Raw genomic sequence first — 14,552 nt, forward strand, 5'->3', positions numbered from 1 at the left:
GTTGTAACCGGAATTTCCTCAATCTCTGAAAGAGCTTTCTCAGATTCTCGACATGTTCATTCTCGATCTGTGCCTTGACAATCATGTCGTCGACATAAACCTCGATATCTTGGTGCATCATGTCGTGAAATAGGGTTACCATAGCTCTCTGATATGTTGCCCCAGCATTCTTTAATCCGAAAGGCATCACTTTATAACAGAAAGTTCCCCACATTGTGACGAAAGTGGTCTTCTCCATATCTTCGGGATGCATCTTGATCTGATTGTACCCCGAAAATCCATCAATGAATGAAAAGTATGCGTTCCCGGCCGTATTGTCCACCAGAGTGTCTATGTGTGGCAGAGGAAAGTTGTCCTTGGGACTTGCCTTGTTAAGGTCCCGGTAATCGACACACATGCGTACTTTCCCGTCCTTCTTCGGCACAGGCACTATGTTGCCCACCCACTCTGGGTATTTGGCTACTTGGAGAAAACCGGCATCAAATTGCTTCTTGACTTCTTCCTTGATCTTAAGGAGCATTTCTGGTCACATTCTTCTCAGCTTTTGCTGCACAGGTTTGAATTCTGGTTTGATTGGCAGTTTGTGAACTACCATATCTGTGTCTAGTCCCGGCATGTCTTGATACGACCAAGCGAACACATCTCTGTACTCCTGAAGTAAGATTATCAGGTTTTGTCTTACTTCAGTCGAAAGAGTTGTACCGATTTTAACCTCCTTTCGATCTTCTTCAGTGCCCAAATTTAAGATTTCGATCGCCTCCTCATGTGGTAGTATTTGCTTTTCTTCCCTTTCTATCATCCTCAACAATTCAGTAGGCAAGTTGCACTCCCCTTCATTATCGCATTCATCAAATTCCCCAAGACAAATGGTTGATTCAAAATCCACTTCCTGATCAGGATCATCAGTGTCTACATTATCATTATCTGTGGACCTGAAAGAAGAAGAATGTGCATGTGTGAGAGGATAATATCCCACACGGAACAGTCAAGAATTAACTTCGAGGGTAGGTGGAAATGAAGTACTGGAATGAAGGAAATAAACAATGAATTCAAAAGTAAAAGAAAAATTTGTTTGCCCTGGAAAAAGAAAAATGCATCTTTTATTAAACTTAAACAAAATGTTTATTTACCCTTACAAAAGATCACCTATTGCCCCGGGTATAGGCAAATAGGGATAGTTCGAATATTACTCTGAAAGACTCTTGTAAACCACAAGTAGTTCTTCCACCGACCAACTACTAGGCACGAACCCATGTGGCAGAGGGCATATCCTGGATCTATCTCCGTTGTCAACATCTTCTGTGGTCACGGCATTGATGTTCAGATCTTCCAGAGCCGTTTCTAACTCGGATATGGTGGTCTCAAACACATAAACACCTGACTTGAATGTTCTAAAAAGCAGCGGGAATGTCATAGGCTTCCATTGGAGTTCGTTTCCAGTCAATCTGGCCAACCTTCTCTCCCGGTTCTTTTGGATCTCCTTTCTCTTTTCATGATAACTGGGCTGAAAACTGAGCCCAAATTGGTCTAATTTTGAGATAGGAAGGACAGGATTAATCATTACTTGCAAATATTTCCCAAAACCTCTCCCGGTTCTGGCGCCTCGGCCCAGGGTTTGCTTGATCTCCATCATTGTGCATTTGGAGAGTCGATGTCTTGGGATTCTCTTTCCTTCCGCAACGAATGTGGCATTCACAAACTCCAAGGAGCAGAACGAACATTTTACCGCTTCCTCGTCTACTTCGATGTATGGAGCCTCCGTGGTCACGCTTGCCACGATATATTCCTCAGCGTTGATAATTACTAAGGCCCCATCAATAACAAATTTAACTTTTTGGTGCAACGTAGAGGGTACTGCACCTGCTTGATGAATCCATGGCCTTCCCAAAAGACAGCTATAGGACGGCATGATATCCATCACAAGGAACTCAACATCATAGGTGGCTGGTCCGATGGTCAATGGTACCTCGATCTTTCCGATTACCTCTCTTTTGGTCCCATCAAATGCTCAGACCACATTCTGACAAGCTCTCATATGAGAGGTATCTATTGGTAGCCTCTTCAATGTAATCGAATGCATCACGTTCAGGGCCGAACTATTATCGATTAAGACACTTGGTAAAGCGTGCCCCTTACAGTAGGTAGTAATGTGTAACGCCTTTGTTCGGCCTCTTCCTCCTGATGGAATCTCATCATCTGAAAACGAGATGAGATTATCAGCTTGAATATTGTTCACCAGTCGATCCATCTTGCTGACTGGTATGTCTTGTGGCACGAACGTTTGATTAAGGACATTCAACAGCGCTTCTCGGTGTGCTTCCGAGCTTAAAAATAGTGCTAGCATTGAAGTACGTGTAGGTAAGTTATGTAGCTGTTCTACAATGTTGTACTCGCTGTGCTTCAAGATCTTGAGGAACTCTTTAGCTTCTTCATCCTTTATAGGTTCATTGACAACTAGCACATCTTCTTTGAACGGCTCAAGTGGTCTTTGCCCCACTTTACTATTACATCCTCCGGAAGTACTCACCTGACATTCGTACTTCCATGGCACTTGCCAATTGTCCTTATATTGAAAAGGTCGAGGTGCTGAGATTACTACCTTGGCTGGTGTTGTTACCGTCATGCTTGCCTTAGGGGTATTTATCAAAGGACTACCCCTACCAAATCTTCTGTCTGATGATTCTCCAGTGGCACAAACATCTGCTTCCAAGGACTCTTGAATTTCTTCGTAAAACTCCAACTCCTTTCGATCCATCATGAGCTGGACTAACAATCTGAACTCTGGGCAATCTTGCACTTTATGCCCTTCTTGGTTGTGGTAACAACAATGATTACCATCTCCCTTTTCTGTCATATCTGGGTATGGTGCAAGAAGCCCCGCCCTTACCATTTGGCTCCATACCCAAGCCAAAGGAGATTTGATCTCCGAAGCATTCGATTTAATCCTCCTGCCCCCTTAGATAGTAACGGTATTGATTCCTGTCTCCTGATGATTGGGCAAGGGATTCTGGGCGACGTTTGGTGTTCCGGAGTTGAAAGTAATCCAATTCTTGTTCCGCATTCGTTGCACAAGTCTTTTGAATGCGAGACAACTTTCAATCGAATGCCCCTGCACACCGCCATGGTATTCGCAGTGAGCGCTCTCGTTATACCATTTCGGGTAAGGGGGATTTATTGGATTCATAGGATAAGGCGACACTGCATGAGTGTCGAAGAGCTGTTGGTATAATTCTTTATATGTCATGGGAATGGGTTCGAACTGCTCCCTTTCCCTTTCCCTTCTTGGTTCTCTCTGGTTCTGTCTAGAAGTACCGGATGGTACAGCTGCTGTGGAACTTGAGCTTGAGATCGTAATCCCCTTACTGACGTTGTAGGTGTTTACATTGTTGATCTCTCGCTCTTTGTTTTTCATGGGAGGTTTTTTACTGGAGTCTCCTCCCTCAATCTTTCCTTGTTTAATGGCCAATTCGATCATTTCACCGGCCATGACTAAATCTGAGAAACTTCCCGACGTGATTGCTACCAAGTGCCCGAAGTAATGTGCCTTCAAGGTCTGTACAAACAGCTTTCTTGTTTCCTTTTCATCCAATGGTGGATGAACTTGCACAGATAAATCCCTCTATTTCTGTGCGTACTGTCGAAAACTCTCATTGTGTTTCTTCTCCAGGCTTTGTAACATAACCCGGTCTGGTCTCATATCGTTGATATGCTTATATTGCTCCAAGAAAGACTTGGCTAAGTCTTTCCACGTCTTGATATGAGTTCGTCTAAGCTGGTTGTACCACCGAATAGCTGAACCGGACAGGCTCTCCTGAAAGCAGTGGATCAGGAGTTGGTCATTCCCGCCATATCCTGTCATCTTTCGACAAAACATAGTGATATGGGCTGAAGGGCAGCTGTTCCCGTCGAACTTCTCAAACTCAGGAACTTTAAACTTTGGTGGAAGCACCAAGTCTGGAACTAGGTTCAGCTCCATTGCGTCCACTCCATAATAATCATGGTCTCCCTAGACCATCTTTATTTGATCTTCTAATATTTTTATCTTTTCTTCCATCTTTTTGGCTTTATCTTCCTCATCAAAGTCTGGGACATGATAATCATCCGGATGATCATCAGGGATGATCGTAGAAGTTTGTATCTTCACAGCAGGTGCAACTTTCGCTTTGGTAACGAATGAGTCCCCGGGTAGTGCTGCTTTCCCTTTAGTAGCAGATGCGTCCCCGGGTAATATTCCGGTTGAGATAACCACTTGCGGGGTTGGTGGTATGGCCACCCCCTCGGAAGAAATGCCCCCTGATGCACTAGCTTACTGTAGACCCGACAACTTGGCTACGATTTGGTCGATCAAGGACTCCTAATTTTTCTTGATGGACTCAAGAGTACTTTCACTGTTCTGAGCCATCTTATCTTCTAGTTCCTTTTGAAGTCTTGCCATGTTCTCTTCGATCTTCTCCATTCGGGCTTCCATTTGTCTCTTTTTTCCTCGAGTATTGTGCGGGTGATGTGTATCTGATGCTTGTGGTGGTAAGCTTGGTGTCTGAGACATGTTCTGTTAGTTAATACGAATGTAAAAACATGGAAAATATAAAATAAACAATCATGAAATATAAAATGCCAGAAATACAATGTATGATGTATGCAATTGGAGGCATTGATCCAGAAAAGTGTTCATTATTATAAATAACCCTTATTCAGATAAAAATGTTTTATCTTTTAAGAGACATAAAAACAAATTAAAGGTACATTCGGACTAAATCCTCTAGACCCCGAACAGCTTACAGTAGGTTGACAAGTCTTCTGCCTTCATCTGTCACCGGTTGAATGCCCTGTCGAATCACTCCAGCTTCCCTTGCTAGGCCGTGAAGATGACGGGCTGCTTTTCGCACTTGATCCAGGAAATCTCGGATGGTTGCGTCTCGGGCCCTCACCCTTCGCTGTGCTTGTTCCCAACGGAAACGCCATTGTAATCCTCCGTCGAAGGGCACCATCTGAAGCTCGTTTGCTTGCCTCTTGAACCCATCTACAATAGCTTCTAACTCAACTATTGTCTTGCCATCTTTCTCATGCTGTTTTTCTAAGTCAGCTACTCGAACTCTCAAGCGCTGGTTCTGATATTGACTATCTGCCAAGCGTTTTTGGGCAGTCTTTATCTGTTCCTTCCAAGCTTTCTCATCAGCCCCCTCAAACTTCCTTTTCAGGCTATGAGCTTCGTCTTTCCAGTATTCAGAGGTTACCTTTAATTTGGCGTTATCCTTGACCTTATCTTGATACCCCTTTCTCAAGTCTTCGAACTCAAAACAGACTCTTTTCTGTTCTCTTTCCAGTTTATTTTCCCGGTCTTTCTGAGAGTCAGCATCTAGCTTCCACTGATAGCGCTCGGCTTCAAGTTCCTTTATCCTTTGCTTCAGCTCACTATTCACGGCTTCAAACTCGGTCTTGGCTATCTCGAGTTCAGAAGGGACATGCCTGAGATGTTCTTCCATGGTTCGGGTGTCATCACAGTCTGACACAGGAATATTGTCATTCTTTCTCAATCTTCGCCACTCCACATAATCCGGAGTGAGCATGCTTCTAGCAGCTACAACATCCATCCGGAATACTTTCCTCCACGAATCGGCTGCTTCTTTGATCATCTTCTTATAGCTGTTGCCGTGATACTCAAACTCTGACCTAGCCAACCCGTATGTTGCTGGGACAAACTGGCGTGCTCCATACTGTCTAAGTGCTAATAACGGAGCATACCCGACTGCTCCCCAAAGTCCAAGTAAGGTCACAGTGTCAGAGTCACCACATCGGAAAAGAACGTCACTGAGAAATAGCCAGGGGGCTCTCCAGACAATATCTCGGTCCTGAAGATGCGTAAATACCTTCATCCATTTTTCCTTCGAGACGCCTTCATGCCATTTTAAGGTGATAAATTCACCTAGAGGTGAATAGGTGGTGCTGAAACGGTGGTAGGCAACCCCGTTAGTCTTCCAGAAGTGGCTGTGCATCCAGACCTGAAGGAGCTGAATGCACCCGGTGAATCTTCCTCCGCCAGTTCTTCGGTAATGGTTGAGAGATCGAAAGGTTTTGGCCAAGATGGCTGGTGCTGGATTAACTCGTTTAGAAAGTTGCTCAAATAGTTCCACCACGGCAGCGTCAATGCACCCCAAAGCTTTCGGAAAGATGATCAAACGTACAGACCCAGTGCAAAAAGGTCTATAGTCTTCCACTCATCAGGGTGGTTTTTCATTAGTTTCTTTATGTGGATCCATTCAATTCCTTCTCCACTGCCTCTACGCTGAGTTCGATCGATTACCCATTTCTCATCTACTCCTGCAACTTTGGTCAGTGCATTCTTGAAGGGCTGGCTTTTGATGTGTTTAATGTAGGCTCGCTCAAGCTTAATGCTTTCACAATGCAGCAGTGTAGTGTATTCTTCGATGGTAGGCACCATGTCCTCTTGGTTAAAAGTGAAACAACTATATCCCGGGTTCCAGAATTGAACCATGGCTCTGATTAAGGGCTCCTCAGTCTTAACATGAAGCAAGAGTGCAATGTCACCGTACCGTTGGCTGAACTTCTGTCTCCGATCATTCTTTCAACTGTCACAGATGTCTCGAAGCTCTTGTACATTGTTCTGTTTTAGGCTGATAGGGGTGTAGCGAACCAACTCTGACACATAGGTTCCTTGAAGACTGTCTCCCTTTTCACTTTGAGCCTTCTCGGACCATAGTCGTGCCTCAGCGTTTTCAATCTCTTGTATTACAACACCTTTGTCCATGGATTTAGATTATTTGAATTTTAATAAACACCTTTTTAGGGATCAATGGCCTCTTGTTATGATGCAAATGCTAAAAACAAACACAAAGGCAAAAAAAGGTTAGTAAAATGGAAATAAATAAAAATAAATAAATAATAAAAAAATGGTAAAAGAAAAACATAAGGACAAAAAGGTTAGGAAAGAAATGTCCTAGGTTTTGGAATGTGGTTTTGGGGTAGGCTCTATTTATTTAAAGTCTCCCGGTTTAGGTTCTAAAAACGGTACCCGAGTTCTCCTTGCTGGCGCCCCCTTGGGCTGACCAGACCCTTAGTCCGAAACCCATAACAGGCTTGTGTGGACTAAGTTAAACTCGAGAGGACACATTCCCTTATGCCCATACGGAGAATAAATTCACTCGAAGGCATAAGGTATATGAATCCCGAAGGCTACTTGCTAGGCCCATACGGTGAATAAATTCACACGAAGGCGTCGCTTTCACCCCCACTTAAAACGGGTTCGGAGCTCGGGTTTAGAGCCTTAGATGAAAAATGTTTGAAAAGCTGAAATCATTAGAAAACGGTCAGTCCAACTATTTACTCGAAAAAATATAATCAAAAATAAGTAATAAGGATCGAAAAGTTACCTTAAAGTTCAAACTTACCCTTTTCATTAAAAAGACAACTGGAAATTACCTTAGCCTGACTCACTTACCTGTGGGTCCCCAGCGGAGTCGCCAAGCTATCGCAACCGTCTTTCGGTTGGGCCCCGGGATTGGGCTTCGACTTAGGAAAATAGATTTGGAGTCGCCACCGATCATTTATTTTAAAATAAATGGGTTGATCGGATACCCTAGGTCTTACCTGATCTGCATCTTACCAGTGATATGTCGGGTTCGGGAGCTGATTACGGTCAAGGAAGGATTAGCACCCTTGAACCGCCCTTGCGGTACTACGTAATTTCCAGTTGTCTTAGATTAAGAAAATAGAAAGTTTAAATTAAAAAGGTAAAATAACGATCCTAATTGCTTACCTCTGATTGATTGAAAACGAACCCTTTAAAAGTCAAAGAACGTGTAAAAAAGAAAAGGTGGTAAAATAAAATGAGGAAAGTAGAAAATAAAAATAGTTAATATACATATATAAATAAAAATGAAGACATGGAAGATAAAAGTACTTGGAAAGATATGAGACAAACAGACAGAATAAAGAAAATAACAAGGTACACACAGCAGTATGAATAAATATAAAGAAAAATAAAGAAAGAAAAATGGAATAAGAATATGAACAAATAAATAGATAAAAAAAAGTACAAACATATATTAAAAATCTACATAAGAAAAATATATGCAATAGAATAAAATGTATAAAGAACGAAAAAAATATATAAGTAATATATATATATATATATATATATAAAATATAATATACTATAGTATAAATAAATAAATAAATAAAGAAAAAGAAAAAAATATAGTATATTATAACAATGTATATATACGTATAAATTTACATAAGAAAATAGAATAAAATATATAAAGAACGAAAAAAATATACAAGTAATATATATATATATATATATAATATAATATAATATACTATAGTATAGTATAAATAAATAAATAAATAAATAAATAAAGAAAGAAAAAGAAAAAAATATATTATATTATAACAATGTATATATACGTATATATATATAGAATCATAATGAAATAACGCAAACTTGGGTGGCCGAATTAAAAGAAAATCAGAAACAGAGACTGAATCTTAAAGAAAATTGGATTCAAAATTGAAATCAGGGATCAAATCGAGCCTTTAAAAAAACGAGAGGACCAAACGTGTAGTTTCTCCTTTCGTTAAGAAAAACACGCGGATCTTAGTATATAACTTAAGTTTTTAAAAAAAAAAATCATTTGTTCTCTTCTCATCAGCCGAATCCCTCTCCAATCTCTTCGTTTTCTCTCTTCAGTTCATCTTTGGATGAACACGCCGCCACCTGGGTTCTTGATGAACCCAGAAAACACCCGTCGCCGCCTCGCCGCCGCCGTTGAACGGCGACGACCACCGTTCATCGGCGGCAAAAATCAAAATTTTCATTTTTTCCGAGAGGTCTTTGTACCCTCGTTTTAAAAAACATACTGATTTTATGAAAATGAGGCCTCGGGAGGGTAGATCTAGAATAGATCCACTCGAAATACCCCTCCCCGGGTCATCGGTCGTCTGAATGAGGAGACGAAAATAAAGGGAAGGATCTACACTCGCATGCAAAGAAGAACCAAACGAGGTAAAAAAAGTTACCTTTATTTCTTTCCTGCTTTCGGATATTACAAGTGCTTTGAGTATTTGCGGTTTGCTGCTGATTTCCCTCGTAATCGTGTACAAAACTTGTGTGTTTGTGTGTCAAAAATCCCCCCCCCAAATGGCTGATTACATGTGTTATTTATAATATGAAAAAACCTTTTTTAGTATCTTATTAGAACTAGGATTCTAATGCTAGTTGGTTTGTTGATATGTTGGTGATGACCGAGATCTCTGCGCCGAATGATACGGGTTGTTGGGCGAGACGTACGGCTGTGGGAACTTCAAATGGGGGAAAATGGCACTGGAATGAGGCGTGGAGCTAGGGTTCTGGAAACTTGTTGCTCACGTGGGATTTGCATGCGGTGCTAGGGTTCCTCGAAACCCTAAGGAGCTGATCTGCACATGGGTCTGGGCCTGGGGCTGACTTGGGCTATTGTTGGACTTGTAATATCGGGCCTGTGTTATAAATAAATAAATAAATATGTACATTATGTAATATAATATAATATACATTACATGAATAATATATATGATCAAAATTTAATGTCTTCAGCTGCCCCTCTTTGCTCATTGTCGTGTAACGAAAATAGAGCAAAGATTGAAAGACATGAATTTCGACCATATTGAATATCCTCTGCGGTTGAGATCTAATGTTGAAACTGGTTTGTCAATATAAATCATGAAATGACTCTCTCGTCGTGAAGTTGAGTTCAAACTGAGCACGAAATCCTTCATTGTGAAGTTGAAATTGGACTCCGAGCTTTTGGCAAGTGGCCTCTGAATCATCTTCTGGTTCGAGGTACTTCGTCGTGAAGGTGACCCTTGGCCTGAAGACTGTGGTGTTACAGACAACTCCTTCGTCGCGAAGTTGGGTCAATCTGTTTGTGAAGTTGGAATTGTATATGGCTCCTTCGTCGTGAAGTTGAGCCTGGGTATTGGATATCATTCGTTGTGAAGTTGAAATCCAATGTAAGTTGCGTTGTTCCGAGGCCAATATCCTTCGCCGTGAAGTTGAAATTGGCTCTGAAATTGAGAAATGTTTGTTGACAACCAACAGTCCCTTCGTCGTGAAGTTGAACTCTCGTTTTCTGGAGTCCAATATCCTTCGTTGTGAAGTTGAAATTGGCTTTGAAATTGAGAAATGTTTGTTGACAACCAGCGGTCCCTTCGTCGTGAAGTTGAACTTGCATTGTCGGGAGTCCAATATCCTTCGTTGTGAAGTTGAAATTGGGAAATTGTCGGTTGACAACCAGCGGTCCCTTCGTCGTGAAGTTGAACTTGCGTTGTCTGGAGTCCAATATCCTCCGTTATGAAGTTGAAATTGGCTCTGAAATTGAGAAATGTTTGTTGACAACCAGTGGTCCCTTCGTCGTGAAGTTGAACTTGCGTTGTCGGGAGTCCAATATCCTTCGTTGTGAAGTTGAAATTGGGAAATTGTCGGTTGACAACCAGCGGTCCCTTCGTCGTGAAGTTGAACTTGCGTTGTCTGGAGTCCAATATCCTCCGTTGTGAAGTTGAAATTGGCTCTGAAATTGAGAAATGTTTGTTGACAACCAGCGGTCCCTTCGTCGTGAAGTTGAACTTGCGTTGTCTGGAGTCCAATATCCTCCGTTGTGAAGTTGAAATTGGCTCTGAAATTATCGGTTGACAACCAGCGGTCCCTTCGTCGTGAAGTTGAACTTGCGTTGTCCGGGGTCCAATATCCTTCGTTGTGAAGTTGAAATTGGCTCTGGGTAAGACCTGCAAAGATATGCATCTATGCGATGTTATGGATTTCATGCTCTTAGGTATGCCTAAAATGTATAGGCAACATATGTTATTCTGGGCTCTGGAGAGAAATCTTGATCTCCGGTGGCCTGTCGTTGTTGACTCTTGATTTTGAAAGCTTGAAGTTCCGATCTCTGATCTTGAATTCTTCAAATATTTAAATCTGATGTGCACATTCTTTTTTCTTGATTTGGGAGATACTCCTCAACTATCTCAAGTGTGTATGAGCCTTGATCTTTGGGGTACCTGTACTTTTCAATGAATCTTTGTACAGTAATATGCGATTATCTTTCATAAAAATAAATAAATCATTAGGTTAAATCTAATTCAATATGCTCAAAAGGAATTAGAGGAAATATGGTATTATTCATAAGGGGGAGGAGAAACAAAACAATACATGGCAAACATTCTAGAAAACGAATACACGGTGGTGTGTAAATGAATGTCTTAGATCTCGATAATGTGGGCACTTCTGAGTTGAAAAGCCGTTTGATGACTTTGAATGCAGCCTTTGCCAAAAGATCCTTGAAAATGCGATAACGTTTGGGAGAGTGCAACATTTCTCTGATTTGTTGAGTTCGTAGAAGATTCATGTGCCGAGATGTTTCCACTGTTAATATCCAAATCGCCCTTTCCGGGTTTTCAACTTGGATCCATCCTTGGTTGTAAGACGCCCTTTGCGGGTTTTCATCTTGAACCCCCTTTATTTTCCGAGAGGTCTTTGTACCCTCGTTTTAAAAAACATACTGATTTTATGAAAAGGAGGCCTCGGGAGGGTAGATCTAGAATAGATCCACTCGAAATACCCCTCCCCGGGTCATTGGCCGTCTGAATGAGGAGACGAAAATAAAGGGAAGGATCTACACTCGCATGCAAAGAAGAACCAAACGAGGTAAAAAAAGTTACCTTTATTTCTTTTCTGCTTTCGGATATTACAAGTGCTTTGAGTATTTGCGGTTTGCTGCTGATTTCCCTCGTAATCGTGTACAAAACTTGTGTGTTTGTGTGTCAAAAATCCCCCCCAAATGGCTGATTATGTGTTATTATAATGAAAAAACCTTTTTTAGTATCTTATTAGAACTAGGATTCTAATGCTAGTTGGTTTGTTGATATGTTGGTGATGGTCGAGATCTCTGCGCCGAATGATACGGGTTGTTGGGCGAGACGTACGGCTGTGGGAACTTCAAATGGGGGGAAACGGCGCTGGAACGAGACGTGGAGCTAGGGTTCTGGAAACTTGCTGCTCACGTGGGATTTGCATGCGGCACTAGGGTTCCTCGAAACCCTAAGGAGCTGATCTGCACATGGGTCTGGGCCTGGGGCTGACTTGGGCTATTGTTGGACTTGTAATATCGGGCTTGTGTTATAAATAAATAAATAAATAAATATGTACATTATGTAATATAATATAATATACATTACATGAATAATATCCATGATCAAAATTTAATGTCTTCACATATACTTTAGCTTCAATAATATACAAGACGATTGTAGTATGCAAAATAACTTTCCAATTATTTGTACAATGATTAAGAGTAAGAAATATATTGTGTGAGGCCATATTTTATTCCTAAACTTAGAAGATTTCAATCAATAATATTACCACTTTAGTTCTCCAATAACACATTCATTGTAAAGTTGGCTCTTTTAATTTTTATAATCCGAAGGTTTTAAGGAGAAAAGATGAAAATGTAAGATAAATAAGAGAGGGTTGGGGTAAAATTTAATTCCCCCCCTCAATTTTCATGTATGCCATGAGCAAATCAACCATGATTGCCTTAATGGTATATATACCATCTTGGTCCCTCTTTATTTGACATCAATTCAAATGTAGTCCTTTTTATGATTAATTAAGTCAAATTCTCTTTCGATTAGGCCTAAATTTTTCTTAAGGGGTCTAACAATACTCTCATATCAATCTATATGTCTCTTGGGTTAACCCTTACATTGAACAATTAAAGCACTCAACTCATAATTGGTGAATTCGTAGGTTCAATTCCTATTGAATGTACACTATTAATACTTTGTAATAGGTCTATTAGAAATGATTATATATCAATAAATCTAATCTTCTATACATAAGGAATTGGTGTTGTCTATGCATATCATAACATAAGGGATAAGAGAACAAGAGTGGTAAAAAATTATGGGTAAACTAACATATTTGGTCACTCACATTATTCCCACGTGTTTGTTTTTGTAACATAATTTTTTTTTTCAAAATCATTATTAATATCACGTTTTATTTGTTTTGATCACCTAATGTTAAGTTTGACCATTAACTTAACGAAATGGTGATGTGACATAGTATAATAACAGTTTTAGTCCCAAAAAATTACATATTCTATAAATTGATCCTCATTTGAAATAATTCAATAAATTTTCATTATTTGAAAATTTTATCAATTTGATCCAACATAAAATCTTAAAGTCTCCCAAATCCCGATCTTCCCTAACACCCATCCCCTAACGTTGTCCTCCTTCATTTGCTTAGTCTTCACTGTCTCTTCTCCAAGTCGACCGCCCATACGGTGAAATCTTCAATCATTTTTAAGAAATATTACACTATGACCATTATAAAATATATTATTTATTTGAAAATCTTCATTGAGTTTATCAATGAGTCTCTTTAACCAAATAACTTCTTTATAAGCCTCGATAATATTCATATACTTAGCTTCAATAGTATACAAGATGATTGTAGTATGCAATTAACTTTCCAGTTATTTGTACAACGCTTAAGAGTAAGAAATATATTGTGTGCGGCCATATTTTATTCCTAAACTTAGAAGATTTAAATCAATAATATTACCACTTTAGCTCTCCAATAACACATTCATTATAAAGTTGGCTCTTTTAATTTTTATAATCCGAAGGTTTTAAGGAGAAAAGATGAAAATGTAAGAAAAATAAGAGAGGATTGGGGTAAAATTTAATTCCCCCCTCAATTTTCATGTATGCCATGAGCAAATCAACCATGATTGCCTTAATGGTATATATACCATCTTGGTCCCTCTTTATTTGACATCAATTCAAATGTAGTCCTTTTTATGATTAATTAAGTCAAATTCTCTTTCGATTAGGCCTAAATTTTTCTTAAGGGGTCTAACAATACTCTCATATCAATCTACATGTCTATTGGGTTAACCCTTACATGTTGACTTGGAAATGTGGCTCATTACATTAGTTGTTTATAGCTAATATTTAAATTTACAAGATCATTATCTTTAAATCTTTAAACATTATTCGATGTCTATTCAAATCATGTAGAAATTATTGTTGTGTATGAGATAAGCTGAGAATGTGTTTGGCTAAAACTATTGACCCAACATATCTAGAATATATGTGATTTACTTCCATATGATTTGATATCACTTGTCTTGTACGTATATAATATAGAATGTATAGCTCAACTGAGAAAAGAATACATCAATGAAACATAACGAAACAAATTTTCTCAAATTTTCTTCTATCATGGTCTTCGGAAGAATAAGAATATAAATATTCAACAAAATTGTTGAAGTGATAATTTGGAAGATCTATTCATCATTACATTATCTACCTTAATATTTTAAGATTGTATTTAATATTGAATTATGAAGACTCAAAGATCTTATGTTATATTGTCACAGAGAGAGTAAATACACGTTGTATTATTGTTTTCTTTATGTTTTGTCTCACTGAATTTTCTTGATATGAATTTTATTGAGGCAACATATTGTGCGTATTAAAGATATGCG

This window comes from Hibiscus syriacus, unplaced genomic scaffold (genome assembly GCF_006381635.1).
Source record: "Hibiscus syriacus cultivar Baekdansim isolate YM2019G1 unplaced genomic scaffold, ASM638163v2 tig00117056_pilon, whole genome shotgun sequence".
NCBI classification, from domain to species: Eukaryota; Viridiplantae; Streptophyta; class Magnoliopsida; order Malvales; family Malvaceae; genus Hibiscus; species Hibiscus syriacus.